Below are 18990 nucleotides of genomic sequence, written 5' to 3'. Positions count from 1 at the left end.
GCTAGTTGCTGAGAAGTGTCATCATCCTCACGAAATAGCACTTCTGAAGCAACGCTTTCCGTTGGTGAACTTGCCATTTGCCCAGCACCAGACGTCGAGGACGTAGCGAAGGAGCGAAACTTGCGCATATTTAGAAGTATGCGCTTTCTCTTCTTACCGAACTTCTGGCTACGCTTCCGTGCCATGGCTTACTGTAGCGTGCGAGAAACTGCCGAACTCAACTTCACACAACGAAGTGACCACTTTCTCACGTACAGCAGCACTAACAACAACTGACCGCTCTTTTTCGCGTCAAGAAAGCCCGCGCTAAAGCCGTCTGCTCCGGGGATTGTTGAGAGTATGCTAGGCGCAGCATCGTATTTCTTGTGCGTTGAAATTACATTCTTAAGTTATGCGCACGCACAAAATTGACACCAAATGAGCGTTAGCTAACTAAAGCATTTAGATAAATCCACACTGCGTCTCGGGGCCGTTACTTTGGCCCATGCTATGCACAAGGACATGTCAAACAAGCACACCCTTTGGTGTCGTCTGCTATTGCTCCGTGCCAATGTACGTAATCGACGCGCTTACTTTGGTGCCCTTTTGTTTTCTACGCTTGCACCTCAGCACATGTAATTTACTATTTATGTTATCATTAAAGCGACTGAAAACCCTTTTTAAACAATCATTTCCGGCCGTGTCTGCTGTGCCCGGGGAACAGCAGACGAAAGGTGCCCGAAATGTCTACGTTCACCCATGACGTCACGTCCGCTATAACCCATGATGTCACATCCGCTCATTTTGATGGCGTCTGTCTTACGGAGCCGGCTGCGCTGCGAAGCGGTTCGTATTCCGTGCCCACTTAGAGCGTGAGTAATTCATCTTTCCACGCTATATGCGTGTAATAAAGGGTTGGGGCTGTGAGCTGTTTGATGCGTTACCATTAGGTACCTTGTGCGCATATTTTGCCTCATGGCCGCGTCAAATTGCAGCCGGCATGTGGAATGGGCCGTGGCATCTTATATGGAGCTGCTCATGTCAGTGATTGCCTCCGTCAGGATCGTCAGTGCGTGCACAGAACCATTCAGTAGTCTGATTCAGGGGAGGGTACGCGTAAGAACGAGGACGTAAGAAAACACTGGCATGACGAGCTATTCCGTCAGATCGCGTTGCATCGCGCTTTTTTTCTAAGACCATCGCGCTCGAGCGAGAGGATCTTAGAACAGCATTACTACTGCTTTTTTACAGCTTTGCTGCGGCTCATTTAATCATCACCTGCATTCTTTTAATAATACAAATGGCATCGCTGTGCGGAAGAGCGTCTCTTGAAGTTTCCAAACAAGAGCCAATGCCGCCGTGCCTGCTGCATACACGCTTACCTTTCCTAACGCACCTAAGACGCGGCACTAGCTCTGCTACTGCGTGATACAGGGTCACTGTGATAATAAAATTAGAAAGAACAAACGAAATTAATGCAGAAAATGTCAAACGTTGCCAAGCGTGATAAACGGACCTGCCTCGCTAGACGAGTTGAAGAAATCGGCGTCCTGAAGTCAGCTTCGCCGCAGTAGACTAGTGTTACGCGGTGAAGCATGTCAGAACTGAAGAGTGACCGCTTTCACCGACATATATGTGTTCCTTAATGATGTACTTGTGGAGCTGCCGTCTCCTATTACATTACGCGCGCCGAGGCGCTTAAGTGTACAGGCCGGCCTTCAGCGCTATTTTTTTTCGGACGTGGCTGCGATTCTTTGAACCGTTGGTTTGTCGACCTCGTAAGCCAGTTAATGTTTACACGGCCATTTTTTTTCTGAACTGTTGATTTCTTCCATAATAGCTACGTAATTTCGTAGTTTCCTGTTCAACTGCTTTGGTCATATGCGAGTCAAGGTGTTTTCGAAAGCGAAACGACGCTTTTGCATCAGCATATAGTGCCGTCGCCCATTTACAACACAGTCAATCAATGTCATCTTGTATGTCACTGAGAAACCGCCGAACGCAGGGAACTCACTTGCATGCGGGGAACTGCATAACTAGCCACTGGATTAGCGTGCCTCTTGGGAAGCTGCTTTGCATCAAAGGCCAGGTACCCTTGCTATGATTCACCGCAAAACATGTATGTCTAACTGCTTAACATATTTGTATTGCGTTGAAGCTAACCTTACGGAACCGAATTTCGCAACGCTTTTTAGACACCTGCATCTCTACCAGCCACTACCAAACGCTTGTCGGTACATTTCTTGGCAAAGGTCCAGCTAAATCTCCCCTGTTGGAAGTGGGGGGGGGGGGGTCTCACGTATATGAAAACTGCCAAGGAAAGCAGTTGCCCTGATGAAGGCACGCTCCCCTGTCGAAACATTTGCACCAGCCTGTTCGACCACCGTTATCACCGCAACATATTTGTGTGTTGCGGTGAAGCATGCCAATATTGGGAAAGATTTACGTGAATCTGGAATGTATGGTTTCTGTCAGTGACGAACCTAATGTTCTACTCTCAACAAAGCAGATTTTCGTGGCAGGATGCATGATGTCTTGAGAACTTTTGTTGGCTAAAGCCATACATGCCAGGTTAGCTCTTGTCACATTAATACGCTTTACCGCAATACACAAGAGGCCACGCTGCAGGACGCGCCCGCCGTAGTTAGCCAAAACCTTACGTGACCGTTCACTGCAAAATACCTCCTGTATTGCGGTGAATCGTAATAAAGCACATTTGTCAGTTTAGAATGTAAAGACTCTTGCCCTTCGCTTTTGTAATATTATGACTCAGTTTAATGAGAACATGTATTCACTGCTAAAAACATCCACATTGAAATAGAGATATGAACACTCATGGCAGCCTGTGTGATGTTTTATCCCTTTACTTTTCTGTGTACCTGTCACGCTGCCATTATTAAATTTTCCTGTACTTTGTAAGGTGCTGACGTACATAACATTACATCACAAGGAGCCACTGTGTAATTAGTGTTCAAGGACCAGTGTGATGGCTTTTCTCAAGAAAGGTTTGGGTTATGTTGTTGTGAAGTTTTTTTTTTAGAGAGGTGGCTTTCTGAAAAGAAATCAGATGTCAGAAAATAGACCTCAATGGCACAGTAATCTTGGCTGCTTTTTGCTCAAACGTGCCCTAGACATAATTGAGTGATTTGCACTTGCAACTGGACAGCAGCCTTAGCTTGGGAGACCAGTGATATGGTATATTTTATCAAACTAGGTGACACATAGCATTACCAGTTCGAATAGAGACCTGTTTAAATGTTTGTCACCTTTAACACCTAGATTTTCGACTATGAATTCAGAAAAATCTGTAACACATTTAGAACCTAGATTTTAAATGCTGTATAAGTTGGCTTCTTGTTCACTGCAGCTGTGCTCGGCTTCTGTCCAAACGGGAGAGCACTTCTGCACAGCTTATTAGGGAACATTCTTATTTACATACCTTCTTTTTATTTATCTCGCCTACAATCACAATCAAATGTTTATAGCACATGAATGTGCTGTGCATGAATCTTAACTTACAATGCCATGTTCAACAGCACAGTGCATGTAGCTTGTGTTGGTTCATTCAAGCTAAGCATTGCTACAGCCTTTAACTGTAGGTATCATGGTATGAGAGCAGAGAAATGGATATGCAAAGACAGTTGGGCACATTGAGACAACATCTTTGTTGTGTGTGAAAAGGTGACAGATACACAATATGGGGAGAACGCATGCACTTTCATATTTTCTCGCGCTCAAAAAAGGCCGGAGGAATAAGGTTTCTTCACTGTGCCATCACGGAATCAGGGTGTAGACGAGCCGTATGTAAAAATACTGAAAGACATCTTTAGCGGCTCCACAGCCACCATAGTCCTCCATAAAGCAAGCAACAAAATCCCAATAAAGAAAGGCGTCAGGCAGGGAGATACGATCTCTCCAATGCTATTCACAGCGTGTTTACAGGAGGTATTCGGAGACCTGGATTGGGAAGAATTGGGGATAAAAGTTAATGGAGAATACCTTAGTAACTTGCGATTCGTTTATGATATTGCCTTGCTTAGTAACTCAGGGGACCAATTGCAATGCATGCTCACTGACCTGGAGAGGCAAAGCAGAAGAGTGGGCCTAAAAATTAATCTGCAGAAAACAAAAATAATGTTTAACAGTCTCGGAAGAGAACAGCAATTTACAATAGGTAGCGAGGCACTGGAAGTGGTAAGGGAATACATCTACTTAGGGCAGGTAGTGACGGCGGATCCGGATCATGAGACGGAAATAATCAGACAAATAAGAATGAGCTGGGGTGCGTTTGGCAGGCATTCTCAGATCATGAACAGCAGGTTGCCATTATCCCTGAAGAGAAAAGTATATAATAGCTGTGTCTTACCAGTACTCACCTACGGTGCAGAAACCTGGAGGCTTACGAAAAGAGTTCTACTCAAATTGAGGACGACGCAATGAGCTATGGAAAGAAGAATGATAGGTGTAACGTTAAGGGATAAGAAAAGAGCAGATTGGGTGAGGGAACAAACGCGAGTTAATGACATCTTAGTTGAAATCAAGAAAAAGAAATGGGCATGGGCAGGACATGTAATGAGGAGGGAAGATAACCGATGGTCATTAAGGGTTACGGACTGGATCCCAAGGGAAGGGAAGCATAGCAGGGGGTGGCAGAAAGTTAGGTGGGTGGATGAGATTAAGAAGTTTGCAAGGACGGCATGGCCACAATTAGTACATGACCGGGGTTGTTGGAGAAGTATGGGAGAGGCCTTTGCCCTGCTGTGGGCATAACCAGGCTGATGATGACTGTGCCATAGAGACTATATGTTTGCTCTCAAAGGTAATTCTGATTCATTGGATATGTTCCTGTGCTGTGTTTATTTTCTTGAGTGTGCTTTAGTTTTTGCACGTTAATGTTTCAAACTTGTTTTTATTTTCACAGACTGAACATCCCACGTCTTGGTTTGACTTCCTGGTACAGGATACTTGCACTTAGCATGGAGTGATGAAGCAGAGCAGTGTACTTTTATTAAATGTGCAGATTTTAGCAGTATAACAGCCATTCATTAAAAAAACGTGGGCTGAAAATAAAGTGTACTTACCCACATTCCTCGTTGTCTATTTATTTATTTATTAATACTGTCAACCCTCATAGAGGGTCATAACAGAGAGGACAATACAATTACATAAATCAAATATAGACAATGTCAATGTACGTAAAGTTGCTTAACACTTGTCAATTCACAGTGAATAAGATGTTCACTTGAATGCTGTTCAGCACACTTCTGACATTCATCAAAATACGTACAATGAATATCAAGTCGCACATATCACTTGGCACTTTAAAACTAAATCGAAAACTTTCATAAATATGCCTCAGCAGCATTTTCAAAGTCGGCGACATCTTTTAGGCTAACAATAGCGTTTGGCAATTGGTTCCACATTTCTATCGCATCCAGGAAAAATGAGTATCGATATGTATCACTGTTGGTATGGTCAGGCTTTATGATGTAGGCGTGGTTAGTTCGCGGGTATCTTTTGCCTGGAGCATGTAGATATTTGAGCTTATCAATCTAAAGTTGATCCTGCATTATTTGATAAAGCACCTTCAGCCTATATTTTTTCCTACGTACCTCAAGAAGATAGAAGTTGCAACGCTGTAACATAAGCGTGACCGATTCCTTCCTTCGATATGTCGAACAAATAAAATGTGCCGCCAGACTCTGTATCCTTTCCAACTTCCTCTTAAGCATCACTTGATGGGGACTCCAAACAACGGCTGAATATTCTAGTATCATCCTAATGAAGGCGGTGTATGCAATAAGTTTTACATTACGTGATGCATCTTCCAGTTTTTTTCTCAGAAAATATAACTTTTGATAGGCAGTCATGCAGACGTTATCTATATGTTGGTTCCATGTCAATTTTGCTCCTATTCCTGTATTCTCATCAGCAAAACCACTTATATGGGGAACTGATCATGATAAGTGCTCATGAGCATTTTAAAGAACAGCCTTGAACCCTACTCATGCACTGGTAAAATGTATAGATGCAGTGAATTTGAAACAGAAGGCAAAATAGCAAACATGATGCAGTATTTGTCAGACAATTATGTCAGCAATTTTTGCATAAAACAATTTACTTACAGCATACTAGCACTACAAAGCACCCATCTTTCTTGTTAGGCATACATTACCACAAGCTCTTTAAATGTGGTCACAAGAGAGATGCTGGCTTTAATGAGGGACTATAGAGGTTAAAGGCAGCCATGAAAATGTATTAAGAAATAATGCAATGCATAGCATTTACTCAGTTCAGAGAGCTTCCAAAGTTGCCATAAGGCCTTGATAGCTGTGGATGAGGGAACAGTTGTAGTCCAATTGGAGTATGAAAAATGAACATTAAGATCGAAACAAGTAACCACTCGTAATGCAATTAAAAAATCTTGCTATACCTTTAAAAAGACAGTGAAATGAAATTAGTGTGACAATTTCCTTTTCCTTTTACTTCATTTAGGTTCAACATACTTATTTTAGTAACACAAGAAAAGCAGAGGCGTGAAGCACATAAGAAAGATGCTAGTCTGTGTTTATATTCTGCCTTCTCTAAATTCAAAGTTCAGTAAAGTTAACTTAGAAAGCTACAGTGAAGCCATTGCGTCTGCCTGTATGGTGCATAACAGCAGCAATCGCCAGCCTAACTGCTTGGGTTTACAGTGCCTTATTTGTATTGTATACCTTTTAAGTGCTGATATTGGAAGATTGATTAAGGTGGCCAACACGCTGAACCAGTAGTTTACTGAGTAAAATACATGGAGAAGGGTGGAAAGATAGGACAGAGCACAGGGGATGTATTCCGTGTCCACCTAGTAGAAATGTCCATTTCATCCACTGCTGAAGTTCTGATTGGCTGGGCTGGGGTATGCATGAGAAGGAGACATGCTCCCCCAGCTAATTCAGCAGAACAGGATATGGAAATGTCCACAAGATGAATACTTACAAAGCTATTTAATAAAGTACATCTGTAACCAACATGCCTGCTATGCCATCCTTGCTTTCAATGTCTGTCTTAGTAAAAGTGTGAAAGAACCAGGTTTGTGCATGAAAAGTCTTCCTGAGGGTGTGTGCCTTGAAGCCCGTAGTGGTAATCACAGGAAACGAGGGTGGATCCAGAGTAGCACCAAAGGGCAAGCCTTCATCGAAACAAATATGGAGGGAAGTGACTGCATGCTCAAACTTGTCAGCTCACAAGTTTGCCAAGACCAAGTGATGTCAGAAGCTGATGAAGCCTACATGATTAATGTATAACCGCTTAGGCCAAAATTATTTAGATACTTTTTATGAGGACTACGTATTTACTGGAAATCTCAAAATAATTATGTTAGTGCAGAATACCTTCCACTAGGTGTGACGTCCTTGAAAGAATGAAGATGTTTGAGTTGTACTTGTGTGGTGCATGAAGTTACTTTTAAAAAAAAAACTCAGCAATGGAAACAAAATGCAAAGAGTAGTATTCGTAATAAATTGCCACCTCTTTAGGGCTAGATGAATTCAAATAATAATAGTAATAATTAAATGAAGATCGGGCATACAAGATAGATGCTTCGGCTCCCACTTGAAAGCCTTGTTCGCAAAGATTGTGAACAAAGCTCCAGTTGAACCAGTTCTTATTTTTCATTTTTATGGTTAGTATCTAATTTTAAACTACTTACCGTGCCTCTTTTCACCAAACCAGACAGGCTGCCGTCAAACTCTTCACTACTTCAATGCAAATAATTGGAGGTTGGCAAATACATTTTTCTAATAGGAATAGTAGGTAACGAATAGTCAAACACTGATGCATACAGTTACAGCAGGCATATTTATCTTGGAATTAAGCACCATGCTTATATTGTCTAGTAAAAAAAGGACAGCTATCAAGGAAGATTAGGATTATTTTTAAGCAAAAGCAATTATACCTCATATACTTGAAGCAGATGTAGTGCTTCTCAAGAATCACGTCCAAACTGCACACACTAAAACATTAGGCTGGGATATTCAAAAAGACAAGTACATGTTCATGTACCTTTAATGTGCTCAATTATGTAAAGTGTGCTATTATATGATTAATGTAATTTGCTAATGTAAAGAAAGAACAAGCCAAGATCTCTTGCTTCATATATATGCGCTGAATCAAGAAAGTAATTAAGGAAGAAGAACACCAGAAATAAACACAAATATTTGTGTGCTTTCTGGCATAAAATAATTCTCATGTAAGCCACATAACATGCTTTCCAAAGCATCCCCTACCTTAACTTACAGCTGCATCACATGAAGGCACTTTCTAAGAACACACATGTTTCATGATCATTCACTGTGTTAGTGACTCCCACTGAAGTAGACTGAGAACATATCTGGGCATTACATTCAATAGATGATGTAAAGTGAAAAGACTGCTGCTTGTAGGTATGAATGAACCAAGTGAATAAGAAATATAAGTTCTCAAACTTCTAGTAGTAAGTGTGGCAGCACTTAAGAAGAACATATTGCAACTAAAAATTGCAACACATGATGAAATAACTGAAACAGCTAGGGAGAGTTTAATAGACCAATAGACAGGAAACTGCAAATTCCCAACATTTCTGACTACTTTTCTTCACATGTACTCACCTCATAAGTATGACTTCCCTTAATGCTCGAACCTCTGCCTTAATTTCATAATTAACCATTCTCGCTGCTTCACTCATGCTGATTGACATCTAGCACAAAGGTTGGCAAAAGTAGCTGAGCATGTGCATGTGTTGTGAGGCAAGCTGCCCACATCTGGTAGCCGCATGCCAATTTCTCAGAGTAGATGAAAGGGAAGCCTTGAGGGTAAACCATAGAGAAGACGGATACCTTGGTTCAGTGATAACTGAAAACACCAACATGGAAAATTTGGACAGCCCACAGAATCAGCGTAATTGACATAGTTTGGAAAAACTGAAAAGATGCATTATGATATTTACGTTACACAGGTTCCAGTCAAGTTGAAGATTTTCACTGTCTAATAAACTTATAAGACAATACATGACCAGCAATACTGTATGGAACCTAAACAATTTTAATAAAGTCACCTAGAAGTCAGGATGGAGAAGTGACTGAATTGAGGATGCTAAAATGGGTGAGGTTGAGGCAGATTGTGAAGACAGGTCTTAAAAAATTAACATTCAACACACACTTAAGTTGGCAAAGATTGGACTCAATGTTCAAGAAGAAATTGACTAAGATAATTGATTGGTATGCATACATGAGAGAGCAGCAACATTACAGCAGAGATAACTGTCATGCAAGAGGAAAGGATGTCAGTCTAAAAATTAACATTTGATCAGAAGAATGGTTATGCATGGGCTCAGGCTCACGTACAATTCTGTATGGTACGCATGATGTCAGAGCTGCATCGCATAAGGAACTGTGTCCTTACATGCCTCGATTATGAAATGATGTGGGCCAAGAGTGGAACAAGGATAGCATCAAGAGGGGGCCTCCTCCAAAAGGAGAACAGTAGGGAAACGGGGCGAGAGAGATTTTCTACGCAACAGATACAGAGTCATATGAGTCATAGTCATAGAAACCATGACCCAAGAAGCTGCACAACAAGGTATATAAATTCAAATCTCTATACAGTTAAGCCTCAGTATAACGAAATTCTCGATATGGCGAAGTATTTAACTTTTCATAACCTCTTCTCCATAGGACACCATGCATTTAGAGCCTCAATATAAAGAAGTGTGTTTGTGTGCAATTTCAATATAACGATATTTCGCTTCTGCCGCAGAGGAGTGCCAAGACAATTAATCAATGGTAACTTCCGCGGACGCAGATAGTCAAATGATTGAATTACAAGCGGCTGCTTGCAAACGCACCTCTCAAACTGCGTGCAGCGCGACAAGAACAACAGCTTGGAGCCGCATCATGTTCCGTATAAATTAAGTCCAAGTGCGATCAGATCCTATCGCACCCCGCGCACTTGTGCTTAAGGTGCGAGTGAAAGAGTGCGAGGGTGAGACAAGAAAGATGGTGGCTTCGTAAGTGCGGCCTTCCCACGCGAGCAATGGCAAAGTGGGGAAGGAAAGCGAGCTCGCGGTAACGCGATCAAGCGCGCGCGTGGGGGCGGAGTGGGGGCGGGGGTAAGTTGGCGCGCTTGTCGGCCATGACTGCGAGTGGCTGTAAGCGTGGCTGAGCGCATATGCATCCGCGCACCCTGCTCTAGAGGTAATCTGCTGCGTGTGGAAAGAGCGGGCATGCCAAGATGGCGTGGCATCATGTAAGCTGTTTTCCCGCACGTTTAGTAATGAAGGTTGCGCAATCTCGAGTTTTGATGACCCGTTGGAACGAAAAGCAGACGAAGCATTCGCTCCCAGCTGCCGGCGCTTTTCATGATAGCGTCGTCGCAGTGCGACCGGGCGACGCTTTGGGGGCGGAGTGCACGCGAAAGCATATGGCGTCACTTAATTCGTACGAACCGCTGATGTGACGATATCAACGTGGCATGAAACCGTATATCATTCATCGCTGACTCCTATATTCGTCAAAATAAAATGTTTTCTCATTCAAACTTGCTTTTTTTTTATTGTCAAATAATTCGGAAAATTGCATGGCCCCTTCCCGTGCAACAAAAATCGATCGGCGACTGTACTCATTTACATAACAGATCGAATTTCAATACAAGGAAATTTCTATATAACGAAGCGAATTGCCGATTTTACCTACTTTGATATATCAAAGTTTAAGTGTATAACGAAATTTCCTGTTCTCTACACGGGGGCGGCAATGTGGGCTTGTTCGTTGATCATCATGGAACGTACAGCATGTAGTGTAGCGCAGCAAAAACAAGAACACAAGAAGAAATGAAGCACAGACACAAGCGCCTAATTATGTCTGTGTTTTGTTTTTTCTTGTGTCCTTGTTTTCGTTGCATTACACTACATGACATTCAATACTTTCACTGTCACATTCATGAGCACTGAAAACCTAGAATCAACTAATATCTTGCCTGATTTGCCATAATTAAAAAGAAAAATGTGGGTATAGTAGGTCTAATTGAGTTCTGATGATTTTAGTATCACTGACATATAGCTTTTAAGAATGTTTAATCGTTTCTTCTGTTAAGGCAGAGTACATGCTCAACTGCTACAATAAGTGTGAACGTAGGCAAAAACGACATTTTTGGCTCTTGCATCAGTTTTATGGCATGTTGCGTGATCTAATCAAGTGGTTTCAATTTGATGAAGTTCTCGATTTAACTAAATAAAACCTCACATCCCAATAAAATTTATTAACTAGACTTACTGTACTTTATAACCAAAGTACGGTATAACTATAAGCAGCTACAGCCGCCATGAGTGGCGAGCAGAATTGAAATGAAATTGCTTTAGTCGAAACACGCCGAGCGCTGCTGCTAAAGTACGCGCCACATGCATTGGGTGACTGCGGGAACCGTGGTACCACACGCAGTTATTCAAAGCAGCACATAAAAGTGCCGCGGACTCAAATTGGTTAGTAAATGTATTCGGAACCAGTCTTTCGATTACTCAATTGATATATCAGCCACACACTTGCATAGCACGGCCACGTGGCAAACGCGGCCATGCGGACGCTTCACTATGCACCGATCGGCTGGTTGCAATATTGGGGCACTCTATGGGTGCATGTTTAAAGCACAGCGTTTTTCGCCTATCGCGTGATCGTTGCGGGTGCTCCATGGCTGAGTGTATTGCATGGTACAGAATTGGCCCCAGTACCAAAAGTACACAGGTAGGGTGGTCCGTGTAGATGAAGCGTGAACGCGAGCTCAACATAACCACGTTGTCAGTATTCTGTAGCGATTATTTATGCGAAAGCGTCAAATGGCCCATTGAGCAAAAAAGCCGGCGTCTGTCGTCTCAGCGAAACAGCACCTCAAATCCCGTTGGCTGCGACCACGTCACGAGTGCACCTCGACAAAACAGAGCGGGTGAAAGGGTACACCTGCTGTCGCTATAGTGCACCAGGTGTTGCGTGAGGGGAGAGGGCGTCGCCGCGATGCCACGTCATCCTTGCTCTCGCAAGCCGCCGCCTGGTCCGTATCTCCCCCCTCCACTGGGCTTAACTGCTGCACGTGCCTGCCGGCCTTGGTGGCCACTGCTGTTTCCTGGTCTCTGGTCATGCAGCACATCGGTGGCATGCGGTGTTGGCACCACAGGCTGCTGCTGCTTGCTAGCTCGGGCCCAATGTAGCTCTAGGGTGCATCACTTGCAGCGTAAAACTCGAAGGACTGCTCAGCAGCGTTCAATTGGGCATTAATGCTTTCGCAATCACAACTCAGATAAGACATGCTTAGCTGTCCTCATATGTTGTTCTTTAGTTGCCAAGTGGACGCATCATTGTTCACCATTCACAGTCTTCAATCTGTCGTCATCATTGGCATTGTCATTTCAAATTAGTTCTAATATCACGCCGTCGGGTGCTGCCGCCTTCACGCTGTGTAGTAAATATGCAGTCGTTGCCAGGCATGCACTCATCATCCCAAAGTCGTTATGCCTCAATCGTGATGACTCTAGAATTGTCATCCCATCGTCGATCATGCCATCGTTGTCACCACATCAGCATCATACTGTTGTCGGCATTCGACAGATGCATTACACAGATTAGCATTACCTTTTCAGCTTCTAGAACAGAATGCACGTGGTGATCTACCGCAGTAATATTATGAGAGACACTTGGGCGGAACAATTGCTGGCCTCAATTGCCAAGCCTCCCTGTAACATCATTTATTTCAATCTCCATAATGATCCTAAATTGTGTCACAAAACTTCTACAACAAATGTCAACATGGTTTCCATAAGACCTTGTCCCTCATGAAAAACACAACTATATTGTCATGTTCACTAACTTAATCTCCTCCATTGAACTTAGTTCTTGCGTTGAATGGATGCTTTTAGCGTTTTAAATTCTGCTACTTTGTGCCACTGCCTCCTTCTGCTGAATAAGCTAACTTAATATTGATCCACATGCAATTACTAAAATTCACTGAATGCTTTCTTCATGACTAAACACAATTTTTATGTTAACAACTCCAATTCACAAATCTGTCTTTTGTCACTTCTGGCATGCAACAATGCTGAGTGTTTAGGCCCTTGATTTTTCTCATTTTAGATCTCGCAAAGAACTTAACGTAGAAAACTAAACTTTCTGTTGATGACTGTGTGTTTTGTTGTGAAACAACCAAACTCTGGCAGGTCTGTTTCTGTTCAAACAGACTAAACAAATGGCCCACTGAGTAAAAAAGGCAGCGTCTGTCGTCTCAGCGAAATGGAACCTCAAATCCAATTGGTTGTGACCACATTGCGAGCGTGCCTCTACGGAGCAGAGCGGGTGAAAGGGTACATCTGCCGTCGCTCTAGCGCGCCAGGTGTTGCGTGAGGGGAGAGGGCGCCGCCGCCATGCCACGTCATCTTTACTCTCGCAAGCGGGTGCAAAGTCCATATCTCCCCCCCCCCACTGAGCTTAGCTGCTGCACGTGCCCAGTGGGGCAATGTCTCCACTAATGTCTCTCCGGAGTGCCATCACTAGTTAAAAACCTAACATCAGTACTCTAGCAAAAAAAAAAGACTGATAGAAATTTCTATAGTCTCTTAGGAATATGTATAGGTAGTACGGGTCCTTCTAAGAGTGATATATATTCCTACCTGACCCATAGAACTCTTTACCAGACTGGCAGGCAGCAGATAGATCTCACTGTGCTGCCTACAAGCCCAAATAGCATGATGTACGTATCAGTCTTTTAAACCCAGATAGAGATCATCATATGACATACAGAAATCTGATTGAGGCACTGATAAAGCATGTTAGAAATAGCACACATGCCGGTGCCCACACGCCTGAAGAGACGTTTTTAAAATGAACTGAATATACAACCCTGAATGCATTGCCTGCCACGTTAACAGATTAACAAACACAGTTGGGATATTGGAGTATCAAATAAAAATGAAGTGCATAAACTGTGCAATTATCAAAACTTTTTACAGCTTGTATGCAGATATATTATCCTAAACATGTTTCAACATAAATTAAAGCACACGTTTTCAAAGCACAGCAGCGTTACCTAGCCTTTGAAATTACATTGGGGAAGTTGCATGAGAAAAGTATCAGTCCATCTTTGTAGCAGGTGTGCTCCAGTTCTTTTAATACAAAATTACATTTACAAATTTTGCGAGACGGATGTGCAACATTTAATGCATATCCAAAACAGGATTACTGTCATCATCATCATCATCATCATCATCATCATCATCATCATCATCATATTTATGTCCACTGCAGGACGAAAGCCTCTCCCTGCAATCTCTAATTACCCCTGTCCTGCGCCAACCGATTCCAACTAGCACCCACAAATTTCCTAATTTTGGCGCACCACCGAGTCTTCTGCCATCCTCTACTGCACTTCCCTTCTCTTGGTACCCATTCTGTCACCTTAATGGTCCAACGGTTATCTAATCTGCGCATTACATGACCTGCCCAGCGCCATTTTTTTCTCTTAATGTCTATTAGAATATCATCTATACCCGTTTGCTCTCTTGTCCAAACTGCTCTCTTTCTGTGTCTTAAAGTTATACTTAGCATTCTTCGTTCCATCCCTCTTTGCATGGCCCTTAACTTGTTCTCAAGCTTCTTTGTCAGTCTCCAAATCTCTGCGCCATATGTCAGCACCCATAAAATGCACTGATTGTATACTTTCCTTTTCAATAATAATGGTAAGCTCCCAGTCAGGAGCTCACAATGTCTGCCGTATGCGATCCAGCCCATTTTTATTCTTCTGTGAATTTCCTTCTTATGGTCAGGGTTTCCTGTGATTAGTTGACCTGGGTAGACGTACACCTTCACAGACTCTAGAGGCTGACTAGTGATCTTGAACTCTTGTTCCTTTGCCCGGTTATTTATCATTATCTTTGTCTTTTGCATATTAATCTTCAGCCCCACTCTTACACTCTCCCTGTTAAGGTCCTCAATCATTTGTTGTAACTCGTCCGCAGTGTTCCTGAATAGAACAATGTCATCGGCAAACCGAATGTTGCTGAGGTGTTCGCCGTCGATCCCTACTCCCAAACCTTCCCAGTTTAATAGCTTGAATACTTCTTCCAAGCACGCAGTGAATAGCACTGCAGAGATTGTGTCTACTTGTCTGACTCCTTTCTTCATAGGTATCTTCCTACTGTTCTAATAAAGTTTATTTACAAAAGCAAAACAAAGCACTTTCAAGACTGTGGATACTAACTGTAGCTCTAACATGTCCGGCTGAGTTTGTGAATGCCATAAATTAGACACTACCAACGTGATTTCATTAAAGCTACTTTCTGGGCTAGTTTGTGCTTACTTGATTTGAAAATTATAACAACGCTAATGCATCCATCCACAAAGGAACAAGGACAAGACACAAGCAACATGACTACAAACATGACTAGGGTTTATTTTACACTCCACTATCTAAAGAATAAGCAAGCAACTTTAGCCACATTCAAACAAACACATAAGAGGAAGAACACAGACTGAAGTACCAACTTCACCATGCCCATTTTTGCTCACAGATGCTGTATAGAACACCAGGTCTAATTGGAATATGCTTTTATAATATTACAACTTCATATGAAGCTATTTTCTCTAGACTATGTATTTTTGCACTCATCCCAAAAGTGTTGTGATATGTGACAGAACACAAGTGAGCTTGTGCAAAAAGAACAAACTGGCATGGCACACTGACAGGAAGCAAGGAAACAGGACAAGCATTGCTATTGGTACAAGATCTACAGCAATATATCAGAACATGACAATACAGCAATATTATTTAAGCAAAAGTGAGTACAGATCTGAGAACTTATTCAAGTAAGAACATGGATTTACCATTTTTAAAACCACATAATCATGAACAAAAACAGCTAAACATCAGTGCACATATTGCAAAATTAGAAGACACAATTCTTCACTGGGTGCTAGTTCAACCACCGCACGTCGAAATGTGTAAAAGTAGTTTAACCTGTGTAGCCTTCAGCATGCAAAAGCAAAGAAGACTATCAGAACAGGCTTCATATATAGTGTTTGGAGTCTTTGATTCAAACCGTAATACACTGTTAAAATAAAATTTCAGAGTTTGCTTGTTTCATTCAGAAAAAAGATAGTGTCTTAGTCATGCTGCCACAGTTAACGGATGAACTTGCACCAGCTACATTGAGTCAAAGGAGTAAATAAAGTGAGGCAGACAGATGCATGGTGTGAAAATGATGCTGTTGTATCAAGTAGCATAACTGCTCACTTAACATTCAGCTGCTTTCCATGCCTCTGCATACAGACTGAGAAGCTTTACCTCTTCACCATCTGCTAGTGAACCACTGTTTGTTCATTGTGATCACCCACTCAAGGCAGTCACGTGGTTAAGTAGGGCCCTTCGCTACATGTAAGGACACCGACCCGAAACTGTGCATAAGTCCTGTAAAATATTGTCATTTTTTGGCTACTGCAGCTGTTCATCAGCAGCTGCATCACTACTGCCAACATGCAGACCATGCAATTCCCCAAGCACTTAATCAACAAGAGTACAATAATGAAGAGTGGCAAATTGGGCTAGCTGGTTCATTAGGAAAACAAGAAGCTAACGCAAGAAAAAATAAACACTCTAGAATTTTGATCGCTCTGGCTTGGTTAATATATTCAAACATGAAAAAGCTGATTATTACAGAATGCCATAAAGTGTGGTGCACTGTTACCAACAGTTTTTTTTAAAGCTATAACCTGTTATTACCAGACATTCATGTACCATGGCTGAAGACATACTGTTCATCGTTGCCATGTTTTGAGCATGGGAATTAGTCTTTCATAAAGGTTTCGTATTGTCCATTCAAAAATATTGTTGTCTATTTCTATAAACACATAAAGGCGCATAACTTCGCTGGGTGTTACGTAAACTAGTGGCTCCTCTCTTATGATGCAGACTGAAAGGTGCTTTGCATAGAGAATTTCAACAGGAAATAGTTTCTTGCATTTCAGAATTATGCAAGAATTTGCTCCAGTAAGAATTCTACAAATGAGAGAAAACGCACCCGGGAGGCTGACAAATGCACTGTTTTTAGTCTTTATAGTTCAAGTGTACTGGACAGAGTGGAATGTTTGTTGGTTGATGACCATTTGCTAATATTCAGTGACACTTGTTGAGTCACAGCCACGGTTGTGGACTACAGCCTGTTTTTAACTTTCATCCAAGTTGAGGCACAGCTTTGCAGTGCCTAACAAAACTGTCTGCTGACCAGCTCTCCTCTCCTGTACACCAAAAAAACTCACTGCTTCTGGTGAAAGATTTAAACTAGCTTTAGCTGCCTGTAACTTTCGAGCAAGTACATAACATTCCAATATTTGTAAAGGAACATCATTAGCTCCGCTGACCAATTTCACAAGAAGTTCATTTCCGCCTTCAAATACAAATGAAGAATGCGACCAATGAGGTCCTAGTTTAGCCGCACTTTTAGGAAGATGCAGGATTTGGTGTACATTGTATGTCATTGCACCCAATCCAAACAAAGACTGTGCTCTCACAACAAACTCCGAGAGAAGATCAGGTGATCTCATTATGGTCATCTGAAGTGACGGTGTCTAGTAGAAGTATATAGACACCCTCCGTAAGCAAACTGGAATGTCTGACATACTTATCTAGCAAAAAGCCATGAAGGCATGGTAATGAATAATGAAGAACCCACCACTTCCATTCACTAGCTTTCCAGATTGTGAAGTCTGATAATCTTTGTGGTGTACGTGTGAACCAATTCGGTGGCTTGATTGCCAATAACCTCCTGTTTAAAGAGGCTAAACTTTGTTGTGAACCAATCTAAACATCTTTTCTCTTTTAAATGTGATCACATTTTTATTCTTTTTAAGCTGTTGTATGGTGTATATTTGTTCCACCAATCTTTCCTTTCTGAATCCTGGGCTTCATATTTGATTTATATGTATTGTCTTTTCTCATAATATAAATGCAAAATTTCTGACTCATTTTTTGGGCAAAAGAGGAAGCTTGCTTCTCCTTGAAGCACATTACACCTATACAACACACATAGATACTGATAGACTATAGATCTGGCAAACTAATATGAATACACTATTACACTAATAAAAAGAATACACTAGTAGACTTGTACAAGCAGAATAGCACATATACGTCCAGAATAGAACTAAAAGTAATTTTATCAGTGTATCAGTTGCATCGTTTCATAATGCAATAGAAAAAAACTGATATAATTTTTATTAGGTTGCCCTATCAGATTTTTTGCTAGTGATCTTTCAGTGTAAATGCATATCAACTTTTTGACTAATGCTAATAGCTGAACACATGGCTTTTTTTGCTGCAAGTTTTCTTGGACTCCTGCTTCCCTTAAACTTATACTGTATAATATGCTTGCAAGATCAAAACTGGAGTATGCTTCCTTAATCCGGGATACGCCGACAAAAAACACAACTCTGATATTTAGTTGAAGCCATACAAAACCAACCTGTACATTTTATTGTAGCTGGTTATTCCCATACCGCAAGCATATCAACAATTAAAACTTGCCTTAATTGGCCAGGCTTGTCAACAAAAAAACTTGCCCACTTATTTCACAAATTCTCAATTGAAACATACGTTATTACCTCCTTGTATCTCATTGAGAATGAACTACAACCTCGAGGTACAGGTGCCAACTTCCCAAACCAATCTTTACTATTCCTGTAAAAGGCAGCCTCAGAACACACACACACACACACACGCACACACATATATATCAATGAGCTACAAGGAGGTAATAAAAACATGTTTCAATTGAGAATTTGTGAAATAAACAGGTAAGTTTTCTTGTTGCCTAGCCAATCAAGACAACTTTTAATTGTTGATATGCTTGCGGCATGGGAATAAGCAGCTACAATAAAATGTACAGGTTGGTTTTGTATGGCTTCAACTAAATATGAGAGTTGTGTTTTTTTGTCGGTGTATCCCGGATTGATGAAGCATACTCCA

The 18990-nt window shown here is 41.7% G+C and overlaps 1 long non-coding RNA gene across 1 annotated transcript; it reads left to right on the top strand.

Annotated features, from left to right (window-relative positions):
* Positions 1-706: 706 nt before the first annotated feature.
* LOC142576476 (uncharacterized) lies at positions 707-5067 on the top strand. Its single transcript, XR_012826854.1, has 2 exons — positions 707-851; positions 4901-5067. It is a non-coding gene; the product is annotated as an uncharacterized LOC142576476 (long non-coding RNA).
* The last annotated feature ends 13923 nt before the right edge of the window (positions 5068-18990 follow it).

This window comes from Dermacentor variabilis, chromosome 3 (genome assembly GCF_050947875.1).
Source record: "Dermacentor variabilis isolate Ectoservices chromosome 3, ASM5094787v1, whole genome shotgun sequence".
Taxonomy (NCBI): Eukaryota; Metazoa; Arthropoda; class Arachnida; order Ixodida; family Ixodidae; genus Dermacentor; species Dermacentor variabilis.
Note: the sequence above shows the minus strand (reverse complement) of the source record. Positions and strands in the feature narration are given on the sequence as shown.